This window comes from Streptopelia decaocto (genome assembly GCF_964273445.1).
Source record: "Streptopelia decaocto genome assembly, chromosome: 14".
Lineage (NCBI taxonomy): Eukaryota > Metazoa > Chordata > Aves > Columbiformes > Columbidae > Streptopelia > Streptopelia decaocto.
In genome coordinates, this window is record NC_138669.1 from 13710782 (window position 1) to 13727935 (window position 17154).

The 17154-nt window shown below is 44.5% G+C and overlaps 1 protein-coding gene across 1 annotated transcript in view; it reads left to right on the plus strand.

Moving 5' to 3' along the window:
- The window catches only part of NDRG3 (NDRG family member 3), a 60794-nt gene that overhangs the window by 9182 nt on the left and 34458 nt on the right, over window positions 1-17154 (plus strand). The gene's annotated exons all lie outside the window — the stretch shown is intronic.

A 17154-nucleotide genomic window follows, 5' to 3' on the forward strand; every position in this document is an offset into this window, starting at 1 on the left:
CTGGAAAAAAACTTCATCTCTTTTATTTCCCTCGTTTAAAAAAAGATGTTTTATTGAGGTTGCAAAACAAGCACAGGACAGCTGTCAAACGCCAGTTTTTAAAATGGTATTGCTCAGGATATCGCAGACAGATGAAGGCGGCGTTCAGTGAGAGTTAGATATTTTTGTCTCAGTAGTACAAGGGTAGTGGAGGTTTTCCCTTTGGCCTTTCACAAGGTAATTACTGCTTTTTCCAGCCCACCTGACTTTAATTGCTTATTCTTCTTCAATAAAGACAGCAATTTCTTAACAATGAAAACAACAAAACAGCCAGAGAAGCTTGTGCTCTCTTAAAAAAAAATAATATATATATATATAGTGTGCTAAAGTAACCTTTGAAGAAATTAATAGTAGAATAGGAATATGAATTTAAAACATTACATTAAGTTAGGAGAAATACCATCAGTACTTCATTTTTATAAAATAAGAACTGTTTAGGCAGAAATATTATTCAGCCTTTTATGGAGGTCACCAGAATATAAATCTTTGTCTGATTGGTAGGTAATAATTGTTGGGGGGAAAAGGATTGAAATGGCTTGAAACATATGCACCAGAAAGCTGAATTTGTGACCTAGGCATTAATGCCTGAAGTGAGAAATGTTGTACTGCAGGTATCTTGCTTTCTGTAGTTTGAGTTCTTTGATGTGGTGTATTAATGTTTTCTGAGATCAGACTAAATGCCTTCAAACATCATTCTGCACTGTGGATTGATTGTAAACATGACACTTCTGCTGCTATTTTTACCATGTCTCTGTGTTGAAATGAACTGGTTATGTAGGCGCCATCATCAGTCACCTTGTTGGCCCAAAAATTATTTAGCTGAGTATAGTCTTACTGTTGTCAAAACTTTCAATAAGGAAAAGTTCACAGTTTAAATGCTGATCTCAAAACATTTCCTTCAAAACATTTCTTCAAAACTTTTCCAGTGAAGTCTGAAGTATTTTTATTCTAAATCACTAGACTCCTCAGATTTTCTTTTGCATTTTGAAGAGAAGCCCAGGTTCCCAACAGCAGCGGCTGCCAATTGCCCAGGCAGGATCTCTCAGCAAAGCAGATTTTATTAACAATTTTGCAAGACTGGGTGTCCTACGTAAAGGTAGGCACATTGAATAGTGCAAAAAGCCCCTGCTTATATCCCCCCCAAATCCCAGTCACAAATCCCCTCCCCTGTCCCCCGTTGGTTGGTACTGCAGGGTTTACAGACCACCCAATGCTGCCTCAGTTTACCTGTATCATTCATCTGATTCTAGCAACCCCCTTCTCCTTATCAATTTATTTAAAATATGGATTCCTGGCTCTTTGGCTACCCTTCCCCCTAGCTTAACATTTTAAATCCAGGAATCAGTTTGCACTCTGGGATTAGTTCAAAAAGAGATTTTGTTTTACATTAAGGATTCATAGGCTGATGCCTCTCAGTCCTTCCGCCCTGCTGGGATCAGGTCATCAGTTTTGTACAAACAACATTCCTTCGTTAATGGTCCTTACTTGGGGGGCTGTGGGGAGCAGGGGGCGTGGGGGCTCGGGTGCCTCTGGGTCCCCAAGTGCAGCTGCAGAAGGAGGAGGGGTCTCTTTCTCTTCTCAAACAGACGAGGACTGCAGTGATTTCTGTGCAGCAGGTTTAGTGGCACACCTGTATACTCCTCGTTTTTAAGCAGTCACATCTCCAAAATGCCAGCTGCTGCCTCTTCCCCTGAGCGCCTGCGGTAACACGGTTTGGTGATCGCCATCACCGCTGGCCTAGGAAGGAGCCTGGCTCAGCAACGCTGTGCTGTCTTGTGCAGTGGCTGGATGAAGAGCAACGCATTTTATTACTGCTGATTGGGTGATAGAAGATAGAAAACAGCTTTCAATCTGTCTGCAGGGCAGCGGTGGGGAGGGGACGTTCTCTGTTTCAGTCCAGTCTGGCTGCAAAGTCACTGCAGGGCAGGTGGCTGTGGAGCTCTTACCTCTTTCCCTGTTTCTGCCCTGATTGCAGCTTCATTTGAAGAAAAACTGAAACATTTGAACTGATCTGAGGTAAATATTTAACAGGAGGAGTGTATCAGGTGCCAGCGTATCAGGCTGCAATGGAAAGTGTTGGTGGCTTCATGAAATGGAAAGTTACTCAGTGCTGACTCAGAAGATGCTAAGAGGAATGGCATCGCTCCGTCGCAGCGTACATGGCTTGGTGAATGAATTAGGGACACGCGTTATCCTGTGCCAGGCAGCGGGGTCAGACAGATGAATGAAACCCATCTCTTCTGCCTTTACTATGTTGAATAATATCAACATAAATAGCATTACCTGAAGGGTCCAAGAAAACCAAGAGTACAGCCTAAAAAGAGTACGATGAACTACTGAAACTAAATCAGATTAACATGTTGTTTTGAAAGAAATGAATGCCTGAGCCTGTAATGATTCCTACTGCATCCTTCTTGTGATGGACGCTCTTGACCAGGCGGAGGAGCACAGGGCTTGACTGCTGCACTGGATGGACACTATTCTCTGTTTGCAGCTACCCGGCACTAACCTATTGGAGCTCATACGCTAATGCAGAAATGTACATAAAAGGGCTAATTAAAAAAAAAGTGAGGTCAACTTGAGGTCAAGGGGATAGAATCTGGGCAGCTTAGATTTAAAATGACGTAATAAAAAATTGTTTTTAACAAAATTCCAAATTGTAGGATTGGTGGGGGAAGCAGGGCATTGTGTAGAAGGTTGCCTGCACATTTATGAAGGTATGTGGCAGTGCCAAATGCACATTTCTAAAAAGGAACTCTGATATATGTCCCTGAGGAAGCGTGAAAAATGGTCCTATAGAGCAGTAAAACGTAGAAATAATCTACACTGGAGCTCATTATAATCATAATTATTCTGTCAAATTATTTGAGTATAAGAGAACTAGGAGACAGAGAGAAAGGTGACAAGAGAGAGCAAAGGTGTGGAATAAGAAGAAAGGAGGAAGCATTAAACAGTTTGGGACTTTGCACCTTTGAAAGGAGCCACTTGGTGGTCAACAGAAAGTAATGAAGCTTTGTGAAAGCATGACTGGCACAGATGGTGAGCAAAGAATAACCAGAGGGAAGATTTATTTTATACGGTGTTTTCACAACGTTAACCAGAGAATGATCTGGAGGCCAAAAGCACAAAGAAGTCAAAGTTACAAAAATAGATGGACGAAAGGTGACAATGTTTGTTTGTTGATTAAAAATAATAAATTTATGCTAGTAAGCAGAAGAGTTAGCTTGGAGGAAACGTGGAAAAAGCCTATGGCACTGAGTGATGAAATAGCATTTTAGATTTAGTGTAGTGAAGTAATGCAGCTGGAGAAGAGCCTCTACTGTATGGGTAGCGATGTGGTCTGCATTGGCTTTCCAGTCAGAGATGAAACTTGGGGGTTATAATGGGCAGTTCTAGCGAACTATTATCTCAGTGTTTGGAAACGCAAATTGAAGGTTTGATGCTTGTGGAAAAATAATAGTGATCAAAGCAGGAAACCTACTGTGTAAAGGCATCGTGCGCCCATGTGCGAATGCCGCATGAGAGCTGGGCTCATCGCTCTTACAGACCCAGCGAAACTGGGAGAGATCCTGAGAAGGTTGACAAGAGTGATCAAAGGTGTGAAATGAATTCCTTGTAAAGAATGCTAAACAGATCAAAACTCTGCAGGCTCAAAAAGATATCTTTGAAGAGGATATGATGGGAGCATATGAGGCCTTAGCAGCATGAAGTGTATATGATCCCATTACTCACCGTCTCTTCTGATGAAAGGACTAAGACCACCAAATGAAAGTAGCAGGTGGCAGGATCGAAACAAAGTGAGATATTTATAAAGTGGGAGCCGGACCCCCTCCTTTCTCTTTGGCACTGAGGTTTTAATCTGTTGGAACAATTCCCTGGATTTAGGCTGATTTATTCTGCAGTTAACACTTCATCAGAACGCTGTCACAGGGCTTTGAAAGCTTAGCTCTGGAGCTCTGCTCGTAAGAGAAATCCTTCTGAATGCTGGAGTAAGGATATGAAGGCTGGCACGCTGAAACAGCCCCTCTGGTCATTATTCATTGGGCAAAATCAGTGCAACTCCTCAACAGAGTTACCAGGAATTACCTGGTAAAGGGAAACGCAGCTGGTACAGATTGCAACATACAGCCAAGCCTTGTGGCTGGTATTTTGGGGTTGTTATTGGAGTAATAAAACTTCTGTGACAGCAAGAGCTAATGTATCCTCTTGGTCTGACAGTGAGTTAGGATGGTGGCATATTCTTAACGATGGGGTAGGTTAGGTCCAGCTTCAGCTACCACAGAAATAATACAATAAAATCCTTGCCAGTGGCATTATTTTGGGATTGCTCTGTAGGATTTAGAAAAGCACAGACTGAAGGAGAGGGGTTTGGATTCATGGAAACTGGACGTGGTTCCAATGTGCAAGTGCTGTGTGTGTGTTTTATTACCTGTGGTTTGCTGTGTTCACAGAATCCCAGGATGTCAGGGATTGGAAGGGCCCTGGAAAGCTCATCCAGTGCAATCCCCCCATGGAGCAGGAACACCCAGATGAGGTTACACAGGAAGGTGTCCAGGCGGGTTGGAATGTCTGCACAGAAGGAGACTCCACAACCCCCCTGGGCAGCCTGGGCCAGGCTCTGCCACCCTCACCAGGAAGAAGGTTCTTCTCAAATTTAAGTGGAACCTCCTGTGTTCCAGTTTGCACCCATTGCCCCTTGTCCTGTCACTGGTTGTCACCGAGAAGAGCCTGGCTCCATCTTCCTGACACTCCCCCTTTACATATCGATAAACACATATTCACATATTCATTGCTAAAATTAATTTCTTGCCATTTTAGGCCGTTTTAGAGCACCGTGCTAAACATTACTTAAAGAGAGTTATCACGTAACTCACAGACTGCTCAGGTGAATTGTGCTTTGTGTTTCAATTTAACATCTGTTCCTGGCCTGGAGAAGGGCTTTTGGTCACAAAAGCTTGTTATTTCCAGCTAGTTCAATAAAAGATATCACTCAATCTGCAAATCTTTGAGCTATGTGGAGGTTGAAAAAGTAGGGAGAGGAGCAATGGGCTCTGTCGGTGTTGCCCGATAACGCTCCATGGGACCCGCAGTCCATGTGCCGAGACCGAGCTGCCCAGAGGCCGAGCTGCCCAGGGGCCGTGCCCGAGGGGGAATGCTGCTGCGGGGGGTTATCACCGTTTTGCTTGGAAAGTATTATCCGGAGTAATTGCATTACTGGGGTTTAACAGAGAACTAATTGTGTTGTGCTCTGTGGGTGCTCTTAGAGCTCCCCATCAGTCAGCTAAAACTCATTAGCTTAAATTGATGTGGAGGAGGCTCAAAAAATAATCTATATTTTGTTTCCATGATGATGGCTTAAACTAATACGATATTCTTTACAGTTGGGTTTGGCACCTGTTAGTATTACAACTCACCTGACTAATACTGTCTTAATGACATCTTAAGGCATGACTACGCTTCTTCAGAACATTTTAAATCTCTTTGGAGGGTTTATTTAGAATTCATGGCTGTGATGTTGCAATACTGGGCATGGGGTAAGTAAACATATCTGCCATTTCCCAAAAGTATAAGGCAATGAAGCTTGGGGAGGGAGGGGAAAAAAAAGTAGTATTGGAGTGAATAATCAATCCAGAACTAACGAGGGCACTCATTCTGTTTCTGAGATTACTGCATCAGCAGTGTCTTTAAACTAAATTCTGCTTAAAGGTTAATATGGGAGAGATGTGCTGTAATGTTGCAGGAAGGAAATACTAAAATCAGGTAAAGGCATTTGATAATTTCTCTCAGCTGCTTTAGAGAAGGCGTTACCAGCCTTGCTGTGGGGCAGGGCGGCTGTCCTGCCACTCGCTGGCTGCGAAGGGCCTTGCGTTGGGAACGTCCTTCTCTGGACAGCACTCCCTGAATTCTGGGAGTTACGGCTGCTCAGGGCTGTTGGAAAGAGTCTTTGATTTAGCCTCAAGAGGCACGAAACTAGATGCCATGGGTGAGGCTGCCTTACTAGTTTTTCTGCGGGACAAAGCCTGAGGATAAATAACCTTGTGTGTTTGGGAAGAACAACAGCGTTTCAGTGCACTGGGAAAGAAGCTTCTACAGGACCTGAGAGGGGCCGATCTCGTCTGGAGCGTGTGTGGTGTATGAGCAGAGAGGAGGTAGCGCTGGGTGCTGTTCTTTTGCTGTTTCCTTGGTGTTCACTCTTGAGCTGTATCAGACCAGGTCTTGCGCTACACAGATCCCATGCAGTTCTTCATGTGTTCTTATTCCAGAAAGTACATTTTTCAGAAGCAGGGCTCAATTTAATATTAAACGTGTTATTTTGACATACTAACATTTGCCCTGAAAAATCTACCAGGAGATTAATTTCTGCTCCATCTACACCTTTAATGTGAAGTATCTGACTTGATTCCTTATTCATTATTAAATGGGTTTAGAAAGGGAATTTTTAACTAGGGCTGATGTGTGGCTGTAACAATCACTACTTTTGAATTTTCATTTTTCTTTTTATTCTGGTCTGTGATATTTTCAGGTTAAAAATCTCATTGTTTGTGCATCTGTCTTCCATTTAGAGCGAGGGGAGTTCCCACTGGATAAAAGGAAACCCTTTTTGTGATGGGAATGGTGTCAGTGCTGGAATCTACATCCCTGGAGATCTTCAGATCTGTAGGGCCCTGAGCAACTGGATCCAGCCTGGAGTGGGAGGTTGTGCTAAATGACCCCCAGAGATCCACTCCAGCCTGTGTTGTTCTGTGATTGCATCCAGGCCCTGTAAACAGAAACCTTGGAACGTCTCGGCCGTGCCATCTTCACCTGCAGAAAAGGCTGTGAACAGGCTTCTGAGAACATTTCTCTTAGTACTTCTTACTTGAGGAATTAATTTTAGACTTGGTGTAATCAGCTTTATCCTTCACTGTCGCCTTGGTGTGGTGTGTCCTCCTTATCTTGTGCTGGTTCCTAGGGAATGAAATCAGGAATTAATCTGTTGTAACCAAGGCTTTCTAAACGTGGAGGGGTTAAATGTGACATCTGTGTGATGGTTCAGCTTCATTCAGAACTAGAATATTGAAACTCAGTCACTTGTGTCGAGATCTTCAGCTACTTCTGAAAGTAAAATCTTTGTGTTTTAACATCTTCAGGGCTTTGTTTACAATAACTGCACCTCCTAGTCAGTGTGTCTGTAGTACCATGGATTTCCACTCTACGATATGTGATGTGAAACTCTCTTAAAGCTTGTGAAGGTTCTTCTGTGTCCCAAGTATATGAAACCAAATTTCACTTTATAGGAATCACCTTACTTAGACTATTTAGTTTCCATTTCTTAATGGAAGACTAATTGGAAACTGAACTCCTAGTTGGTCTACATCATGGACTTTGGTTTAGAGACGTTTGGGTGAGGGAAAAAAGAAAATATTACTTTTACCTGAGATTGCAGTGAAAACATGCAGATTCAACCTACCTTTGTAAAACCTGTTATTTTCTTGGTATAAGTCATTTACCTAGTCCAGTTCGCTCACTATGTAGCTTCAGCTTCTAACTTTGACCACACAAATTCTAACATCAATCAATGTGGGGATGATGAGGAAAGGGAGCAGAAGAGTGGAGAGAACCCTCAACTGATATCCAGACTCTGCCCAACTGATATCCAAACCTGTATTTTACGTTGTTGGACTGTTAACTAATTGTATAAACCCTGTTTCTGGTCAGTTTATTGGCTGCACTTCTCCGGCCAGAATAAAGTCTGTTTTGGAACTTATTGTCTGCCTAAAACTGACTTTGGGGTGCCTCTGTGACATACTCTGTAGCTGATGTCCCACTTGTGACACATTTGAGTAATATAGTTCACGGGTAAACAAGTAACACAAACTAGCAGTTTGATCATCCTTTGCCAAGAGACCATTCGACTTCTTTCTTTCTTTTAGTTTCCTATTTGCATTGGGTTTGCTGTGGTTTATGGGGTTTCCTGTTTCGCTCATCTGGACGAAGTTGTCACTTCTTTTAAATTCCAGCCGTTTCCGGGGCAGCCTCCTTCAGCGTCCTACCGAGTCCTGCAGGGCTGGTATGCAGCATTTTTAGCAGTCTCATGTCCTTGCAGGATTCCTTCTTTTTGTTGCTTTCTCTATTTGACAAGTTGCCTTTATATATATATATATATATATATATGTATATATTTGCTTTTCTTGGAGTGTCCATGAGCCAGATTTAGTGGCTTTCTGTCACACTACAGCATTCACCCTAATTATCTTGTGCTTTCTATTGAAAAGCAGATCTTCAGCTAGTATCCTTCAAAGAACCATTCCAGTGTAACCTGTTCTACACGATGATGCTTCCTAGAAGCGGAACTGTAATGGGCTGTGCTTCAGTTTGCTTCTGAGAAGCAGGTCCCTGGGGCCCTGGTGTACCCAGTGTCACCCGAGGAAGGGCCAGGGTCCGACCCAAGCGCGTCCCGGTGCGGCCTGTGGAGCTGATGTCCTACTGGTCTTGATTTACTGCTGAAGCAGTTGGCAATTTCCACCCTTTCTCTGTTGTGTTCATGTGGGAGTTTACAAACTTCTCCTGTACCTCATAAGGGAGGGTGCTCACGAGGGCTGGAAGAAGACGTGCTGCATTCCTGCATCCCACCTCTGCTTCCACCCTCTCTGAAATAAGACATTGTTACCTGTTTTATGAAAAGGCTTCTGTCTGTTTCGGAAACTTACAACATGAATGCCCATGCTGATGCGTTAATGATGATGTTAATTTATAGCCCTGGTTACTTGTATCCAGGGAGAACCATGAAGACTGTAGGGAGTTAACTACTTCATTTGTATATTTGCCTACGCTGTATGTTGTATGTGTTCCGCAACTTACACTGCAGGATTAGAAGCTGACTCCAGAGCTCATCCTGATGTTCTTGTGATTGTCTGATAGGCTCATTCGGTTCACTAGAACAGCAGAAAGCCGGCCTGGCAAAAAGTCAGCATTAAATCTGCTCACGTTGCAGCCAGGCGTGCCAGACAGCGCCTAGGGCAGGGCTGCAGGGGCTGTGAGGTGAAACCTGAGCGCCTCTGTATCCTGAAATAACACCCTACAACAGGGCAACTCAGATTAGCAAACTGGGTCTGTCTTACGTTCTGTTTATGCTTTATCTCAATTAGATTTAGCGTACTGTGAAGCTAAGTGCAGGCCCCTGCGAATCATCTGTCGTCGTCGCGAGCACGTGCTGTATCCACTCAACTGAAGAGCTAACACTGCCCAAATAATCCTGATTTCTTACAACCACATCTCAAAGAAAGGTCTTTATACCTGATTTAGAAAAAAAGGTGGTACACAAGGAGCTGAAAGAGCCTTTTCATCAGTCAGCTCACTGATCCAAGTGAAAACTCAGTCCTGGAAAAACCAGCGGAGGAGGCAGTGAGCAGATCTGACCTGCAGCAAGGGCAGGAGGGGAGGGCATTTCTGGCTGGCACAGGGAGGGAGGAAGGACAGGAACATCCCTTTTGGCAGCAACCCACAGTTATATTAAATGAATAATGAAATTACATCCTGAATTGAATCTGAGTGGCTCTATATCCATTACTGGTTTTAACTGTGTTAATTTGAGTTGCCTCTCCTGTGTTGGCCAGCTGCCTGAGGAGGGGAATGAAACTCAGCCTGACACACACCAGGGTGTTTTCTGCTTGGCAGGCAGTTCCCAGGCTGGAAGCAATGACAGGGACAGCAGAGCAGCAGTTGGGATGGCTGTGCGGTAAGGACACTGACGCTTGAGCAGGGGTTGTCCTTCAGATGGTGCAGGATGGGTAGTAAGCCAAACTGAAAGAGCCTGTTCTGGGAAGCTCCCAGGACCAGTGCTAAGTGGGTAAGGGAAAGATGCATTTAATTGATGAGGAAGAAGGGAGGAAAAGCATATAATAAAAATATAATTTTAGTAATATATGTATTTTCTTAAAATTTACGTCAGGTGAATGCACCTATTGCAAGCAGTCTGCAATTAGTGCAGGTTAAAATAATGAAACTGCATCCTGAGAGTTAAGTGTTGTCTGTATACATCTGTATTTTAATATTCAATAGATGTAATTATTTAATACTAAACAATATATATTTGCTGTGGTAAAACTTAAACTGTCTCTCCCCTGTCTTGTGGATAACTTGGATTTGCTGCTGTTGAAACCTTTTGCATGCAAGTATACTATTTTCTGATAGCCAAAATCATTTATTCAAATTTGAATGAAGTAAGATCGGAAGTTTGGTTTTGCTTTGCAAAGACGTGAGTAGAAGCGATTTACACGTATATCCATATACAGCACAATGAAAGAGTTTCAGTTACCTGAATGAGCTGATACCAGAAGCCCTTGTGTTGTCTTAGCTGCTGAGGAGCAGAATATATTAGTTCTCCCTGAGCTTTGCACACGTTTGCAATGGTTTCTGGACCCACATTAAGCTGGGTTTATCCAGGCTGCACTGCTTACACTGCACATGCCAAGAGATTGTCACCAAAACTACTTGGTGCGATTCCTTCACTGCTGGATATATGTTATTACATCAGGTTGGCTTGTATAATTTATGTATATGAGTGAACACAGGAAGTGTAAGGTGGCTTTAGTTTTAAAAGATGACTCTGCAAACTTTCCTTATGCATTGGAGCTGAATGTTTCTCTTCCAGGCCAATAACATTTCCCACAAATGAGTTTTAAAAGATCAATCCCAATTGCATTACAAAATACAAAAACTGAGGTCTGACTACATGTTGCTTTAGCTATACCATAACTTGCATAGTCAATCCTCCCACCCAGCAAGAGGGCTCAGCTGGGTATAAGGTTATATTAGTGCCATTTAATGTCTGGTAGCCAGCGAAAATGCAACTTTTACAATAATATAAATAAAATGCCAAATCAGCGTTAAATTTCAGTAAATTGAAATGTGCTACATGATAATAAAAATCATTGTTAAAATACCATTTAAACAAATTTCCGATCTGTCTTGCTCTGATACACTTAATTTTGCTCAATAGGATACATATTCACATCTGATTAATTTTTTTCACTTAAAATGGGAAAAACGCACTGTCAATTAGTAGGAAGCGTAGTTGAAACAAAGCAGAAACAAGCTGGAAAATACAGCTGCAGGGGAGCCGAAGGATGTGGTGGAAAGCAGTCAGATTTCATTACAAGCTGCTTAAGAGGAAGCTTCTGCTGAAGAGGCTGGTTTCCCACGCACCCCACGCCCGGTCGGGGTGTGATGGACTCTGGAGATCAACTGCGGTGCTGCTGCTGCATGGGCAAGAGCCAAGGGTCTTGTCATGGGCCGGAGAGGGGACGTGGTGTGGGGAACATCGTGGAAACACCTCAAAAAACCATTTAGGCAGGTGATAAACTTCAAACAGACTCTATTCTAACCAGAACTGTTTAGCAGAGAACCAACCAAAGTGCAGTTTACCCAGAATTATTCAGCACTCTGATGACATTGTAAAACACAGATTGAGACACCAGTTAGGAGTTCATGCAGCTGATTCAGACGCAAGGGATCCCAAAACTCTTAGAATGATGATTTGAAATGCGCGTCTTGCCACTCATGCCAAGTGGGGGCTCTGAAGAGTACCCAGAAGATCACTTAGCAGGTCGACGAGGTGTCTTAGGGCTTGAGGAGGTTTCCTCGGATGTCCTGGTCTAAGGAGGAGAGTCTTGAACTGCAGACCCACTGCTCCAGGAGACCGACTCAAAGGAGGTCTCCTGTGGGGTCCATCTATACCCTAGTTGAATCTAAGCTTGCAGCCATTATGACAGTGCTCCAGAAACTTAACAAAGCATTTAATTGTCAAGGGCCCTGTTGACCAAGCGGCATGTACGTGACTATGCTGGTCCATCAGCCTAGAAGTTTCTGGTGGTTTTGGTGCGGAAGGGAGGAAGGTGCATCTGCCATGGGGCAAAGCTGCGCTGGACGCAGTGTTGGTGGACAGTGCTGATGAAGAGCTATGAATGTTTTTGTTGGGGCAAATGGCCAAGTGAAGCCTTTAAAAGCCCTCACCCATGCCTGGGTGCCATGTCCTGAACTGCAGGGCAGGTGGGAACAGGTGGCTCACTAGAGGGGAAGGCATCTAGGAACAGATCTGTTTGAACATGCCCTTCACCAGAAAGCTGGTAAAAATGGGTCTGTGTTTGGGTTTGAGCTGTGTGAGCTGGTGATGCTGGATAATGCAGGTATTGCCTTCGAGTGGGGCCACCGGGCAAGGGAGGGACTGGAAAAATCATGTCAATAACATGACTGATAATAAGAGCCACTGCTTATTTCATTTGCAGTGGGGAGAAGAGCTTATTAAAAGAATGGCGCAAAGCTGTTTGAAAGAGATACCATGACCAAAAAAGTCTCTTCTGGAGACAATAATTTGCATCGTTTTCACACAAGAAATTTCTCATTCTGGTTTTTATTCTGAGTACTTCTGTGCTAAAACTTCTTGGACTGTACTATACAGGGCAGCTCACCATGGTTCAGTGACCCAGGTAACCCAAAACAATTTGAAGACATTCACATTTTTCTTGCATTATTGCTTAATCAGCCCTGTAGCTGGTGGCTGTTAATTGCCATGGTGACTGAGGATGGTGTCCTGCCAGCCGCCCTTGGTTACACACATGGAGTATGACAGTCCTCGTCATCAGCACTGGACTCCTTCAAAATTAATGCAAAGCCGCGCACAGACCTCTTCCTTACAAAACCATTGTTAAATGTAGGTCTTGTTTAAACTCCTTAGAAAGTATATTTAGCAGCTGGCATTTCTGTGCTGGGTGTAGCCCAGATTTAAAGGAGGTAAAACACGCTGCCTTACGGAGCTGCTGTGGCAGGGTCAGGGGCTGGCACTTTGCTGGTTAAGTGGAACGTAATTCCTCTCTGCAGGCGCAGTTTGTCTTCAAGGTGGAACACTCTGTGGCGCCTTCCCAAAAATATGTGAGCTGGAACACAAAGCGAGTTACCTAGGAAAATATTTTGCCAGTGAATTTGGACCTTTTGCTTGTTTTGCTGGAAGCTCACCATGTCAGCCAGCGTTTTTGTGTCGAAAATAGAGGAGCCTATGGCGGTGGTTCAGAAGCACACGAAGGACTGAAGAGCAACACAACAGGAATGTCTCAAAGACCATAAATGAAACTTATTTAAGATGTGCATGCCAAGGCTGCAGTCTGCCCAGGCAGCCTGAGGTGTGTGTGAGATGCAAAGGACTCATGGGAAGCTGGGATCCCCTCACGTAGAGAGGAAAAAGCTGTCGTGAAAAGCTGCACAACACACGGCTGAACAAATACCTGCTTTGGTTCTTGCCCTGACTACAATCTCTGGGTTTGCTCCCGTCTTCCTTTGCACTCCTGGAGCAGCATTTTTTCTTCCCGTCTCGTAGGAAGCGGGTGGCTGTGTCAGGGCAGTTCTGGGGAACCTGCCCCAGGTTGTGGGGGCTGTCAGGGCAGTCAGCCCCCCACAGGAGGCTTCTGCAGCTGGGGAACGTGTATTTAGGTACGTTCAGTGCCGTCTTTTGAAGCATAGCTTGATAACTGTCGTGTAATTTTGCCTCAGTGTGGTTAACATACAAAGCAGGAGAATAACGGGCTATAGAGTCAGCAAATTAGAAGCTGTAGTCGAGGTGAGTGAACAAGAACTTTCAGCCTCTGAATACAAGATTATGCTGCACTGAGCTCCTAAATGGCGTGGAGAGATTGCACCTCCGTAATAAAACAGAATATTGAAGGAGGTGCCCAGAGAGTTGGATCTTTAATCCAGCTCTTGCAGCTTGTAAGCTGGTGGGGAGCGGTTCTGCTGGAGCTTCGCCGGCTGGAAACCGGAGCTGAGGGCCCCCGGGCCGTGGTTCCGCTGCTGGCTCCGAGCGTGCGGGTCTGGAGCGCTCCTGCTCTGCGCTTACTGTAACACAGCTTCTGTTGTACGTTGAAATGGTGTAAACTGGAGAGCACTCTTGGAGTGAGGATGACAGCACATTTCAGATCTTATTTATAGGTAGGTGGTTTCCTTCTGAGCCTCACCTGCCTTGGATTTTTGCAGCTTTCTGTGTCCTACCCTGATTTCTCATCTCTGTGCTAAGGATTCACCAAATGTCTTTCCTTGATTTTTGTCTTGTTGGGAAGCCTTTGGAAAGGGATGGATGGTTTAAATTGGAGTATTTGAGTGTATTTATAGTCGTATATAGATGGAGGCAAGAGGAATATTTGCAAAGCAGGTGGTATTGGACATTTATAGAAAAATGTATGGTTTGTACACAGATCATTCCAGGCAAACCTTTTGCTTTGCCTGTAGCCTGTCTTCTGCAGAGCTTTGCTGTGTCCTATGAATATTTATGCTGCTTTGTTGTGGTATTTTAAACTTGCTTTCAGCTTATGAAATGACATGTTTGTTTCTTTAAATAACAGGAGGAGTGGAGGGAGAGAATTTTTTGTTTCCTGGGCAGACTTGTCTGCAGATCTGTCACAAGGAGCCTAACATGGCTGGAGCAGAGGACAGCCCAGCTCACCAATAACTCGCCTCTGCATCTGGAGATGTGCTTTAGCAGGTTTCTCTGCTACAAAGCATTCTGTTTTGAGCAATTTTGGGGGCCTTTTTTTGGACAGATGTGCCCCTTTGCCATGTTTCAAACCAAGAACCATGTTGCTGTTAGCATAGGGTGCTCTGGTAAAGCTGTTGTGAATAATTACGGATCTCGTGCTGTAGTAACTATTTACCCAGAGTTGGTCCAGGGCAATCACATTCAGCTTGGTAAGACCTTGGGAAGAGAAAAGCGTGTCCGTCTGCCTGCAGAATATCATCTGAACAGATTGAAGTGAAGTCCTGAGGCTGTGACAGCCGTTTTCTGGAGAACTCACAGTGAGTGGGTTGGGAAGAGCTGATTCAGCAATCTAAAAAGAACCACTTGCAAGTAGTGATGGGGACCCCCTGTACCTTTTCCTTCAAAAACCTTCGCGTTTCTAGGATAGCAGAAAAAACTCAAATTGGCTGGATGAGCACATGAGAATCAAAAGGTTTGTGAAAGAAATCCAGCATCTGGCCATTTGTGGCCATGCAGTTTTAATCTTCTGTCTGATTTTGCTCTCGGTTCAGCGGTTTTCAGTGGCTCCTGGCTCAGCTCAGCATTCGGTCCCCTCTTTGAAGGTGTAATATAGCAGCTTGTTCCCTGAGCCCCTAGAGACGCCCCTTCCCCTGAAACAGTTTGTGGAGCAATAGTGGACCAGGAGGATAAGCACTGGATTGATTCCAGAGTGACCTTGTTGATTTTGTGCACTGTAGTTGCATCTAGAGACCGACTACGACATTGAGGTTGATGAGATAAAAGCATTTGATAATCCTTGCTCTGAACACCTACTTAGTTTTTTATTGTTCTCATAGAACAAATGATGAACACAGAGGGGTTTCTGTCCCCATGCAGGATACATGCCAGGGCTCTCCAGGAGTTGTTGCTCTTTGTGTAGTTTGGGGTAAACGGGGAGGAATATCTGCAAAGCTTTCGCAAAAACACCTTTGAGCAGTCGAACACAGAGCAGTTGGTGCTCTGAGTTGGTCTTTGCTTGGTGGAAGCTCAGCGGAGATTATTAGATGCCCTGCTGCACTGTAGACTCCAGTTTAGGCAAAAAAGCAAAATGTGAGCCTAGGACTCATGAACCACAAAACAGGCGTGGTGTGGTGTGTGCAGTTTGTTAATCCCTTTGGGTGGAGTGGACAATTCCTGGGTCTCCTGGGTGACCCCAACAACGAGCATCACGTTCCCACCCACTGGCAGCTCCAGCGGCGGCTTCTCAAAGAGCCTCAGAGAGAAGCAGCTCTCCGATGGGCAGGTGCTGGTTCTCATACTGTGCCACCTGCTGCAGATAAGCTTTGTGGGGCTCGTTTGAAATTCTTCTGTTGTCTGTGACCTTGTGGGATGCTCTTTTGGACAGGACCTGGTAGATGTTGAGCTCTTGATCAGTCTCAGTGTATATACAGAAGTTGTAATTCCTTAGTAGAAAATATTTTTGGGTCTCCATAATGCCTCATCAGAACTGCAGTAACTAGCTCTTCTGCTGGGGCTTACAGTGCATTATAGCACGGCTCTTACTGCTCTTCTGAATCAAAATTCATCCTGGGGTAAAGGGAACGTTACCTGTAAATTAAGTGGTTTCTTGGAACTCTAACAACTGATGTGTTTTACAGAAAAAAAAATCTGAAAAATAAGAGTAATTTCAAGTTTGCCAAAGCAAAGGAGCTAAGGGAGAAGAGTTGCTACGGCTGATTTTCGAAGGGAAAAGGGATTATGGTTTGTTTTGTGCCAGACATCAGGCACACCAGTGTGTCCGGGCACAAAGGGGGATGTCGGGAATGTGCAGCTTTCACAGTATTTGGGGTGAGGGGTCGCCCTCCCTCCCGGGGCAGCACGTTTGTGTGGAATTAAGGTGGCTGGAGAAGCACAGCTGCAGTATTTGTTTTCCACGTTTTTTTCCATGGTTAGCAGCAATGTATTATCTTGGACAAAGAATTTGATTTGTGTTAGCATCTGAGAGTCTTTTCCTATCCCAGGAACCCACCACATGCCTATTCCTGTCCCTACATGTGTCCATGAATTCTTGTATTTCACCTACAATAACATGTATAGTTTTCCTGAACAACCAAATAATCTGCATCATCAGGCATGACCATCTCCTGTTGCCAGAGCCCTCCTCATGTCACTGGATCTACCTGCTCCAGAAGTTATCCTGGCTAGAAACGCAGGTAGAGCCTCTAGAATAAAAATAAAATCCCTGGTAAACTGCCATATTTTTCCACCATCCTTATTGCTGTGGAAGATTTCTCTCTGACTGTGCGGCAGCAGTGATTTCCCATACACGGATGGCAACCTCACACACTGTTGATGACGGATGGAGGACGATTGTTTGTGCTGCACAGCTGACAGCGCTGCCCTGCACACGTTCCACCGGACCAGCACGATCTGGGGGCCATTTTTACATCCCACCTCATAGAACAAGGGCTGCCTTGGGTTCTGAGCTGTCTCACATTCTGCCAACAATGTACCTGCATCTCTGCACCTCCATCTGTGCGCAAACGTGGTGCTGGCCGCACGTCTCGTGGGTTGCAGGCACAGCCTGGTTTTAGCGGCTGGCTGCTGCGGTGGAGCCGTGTCAGGCACTGGGA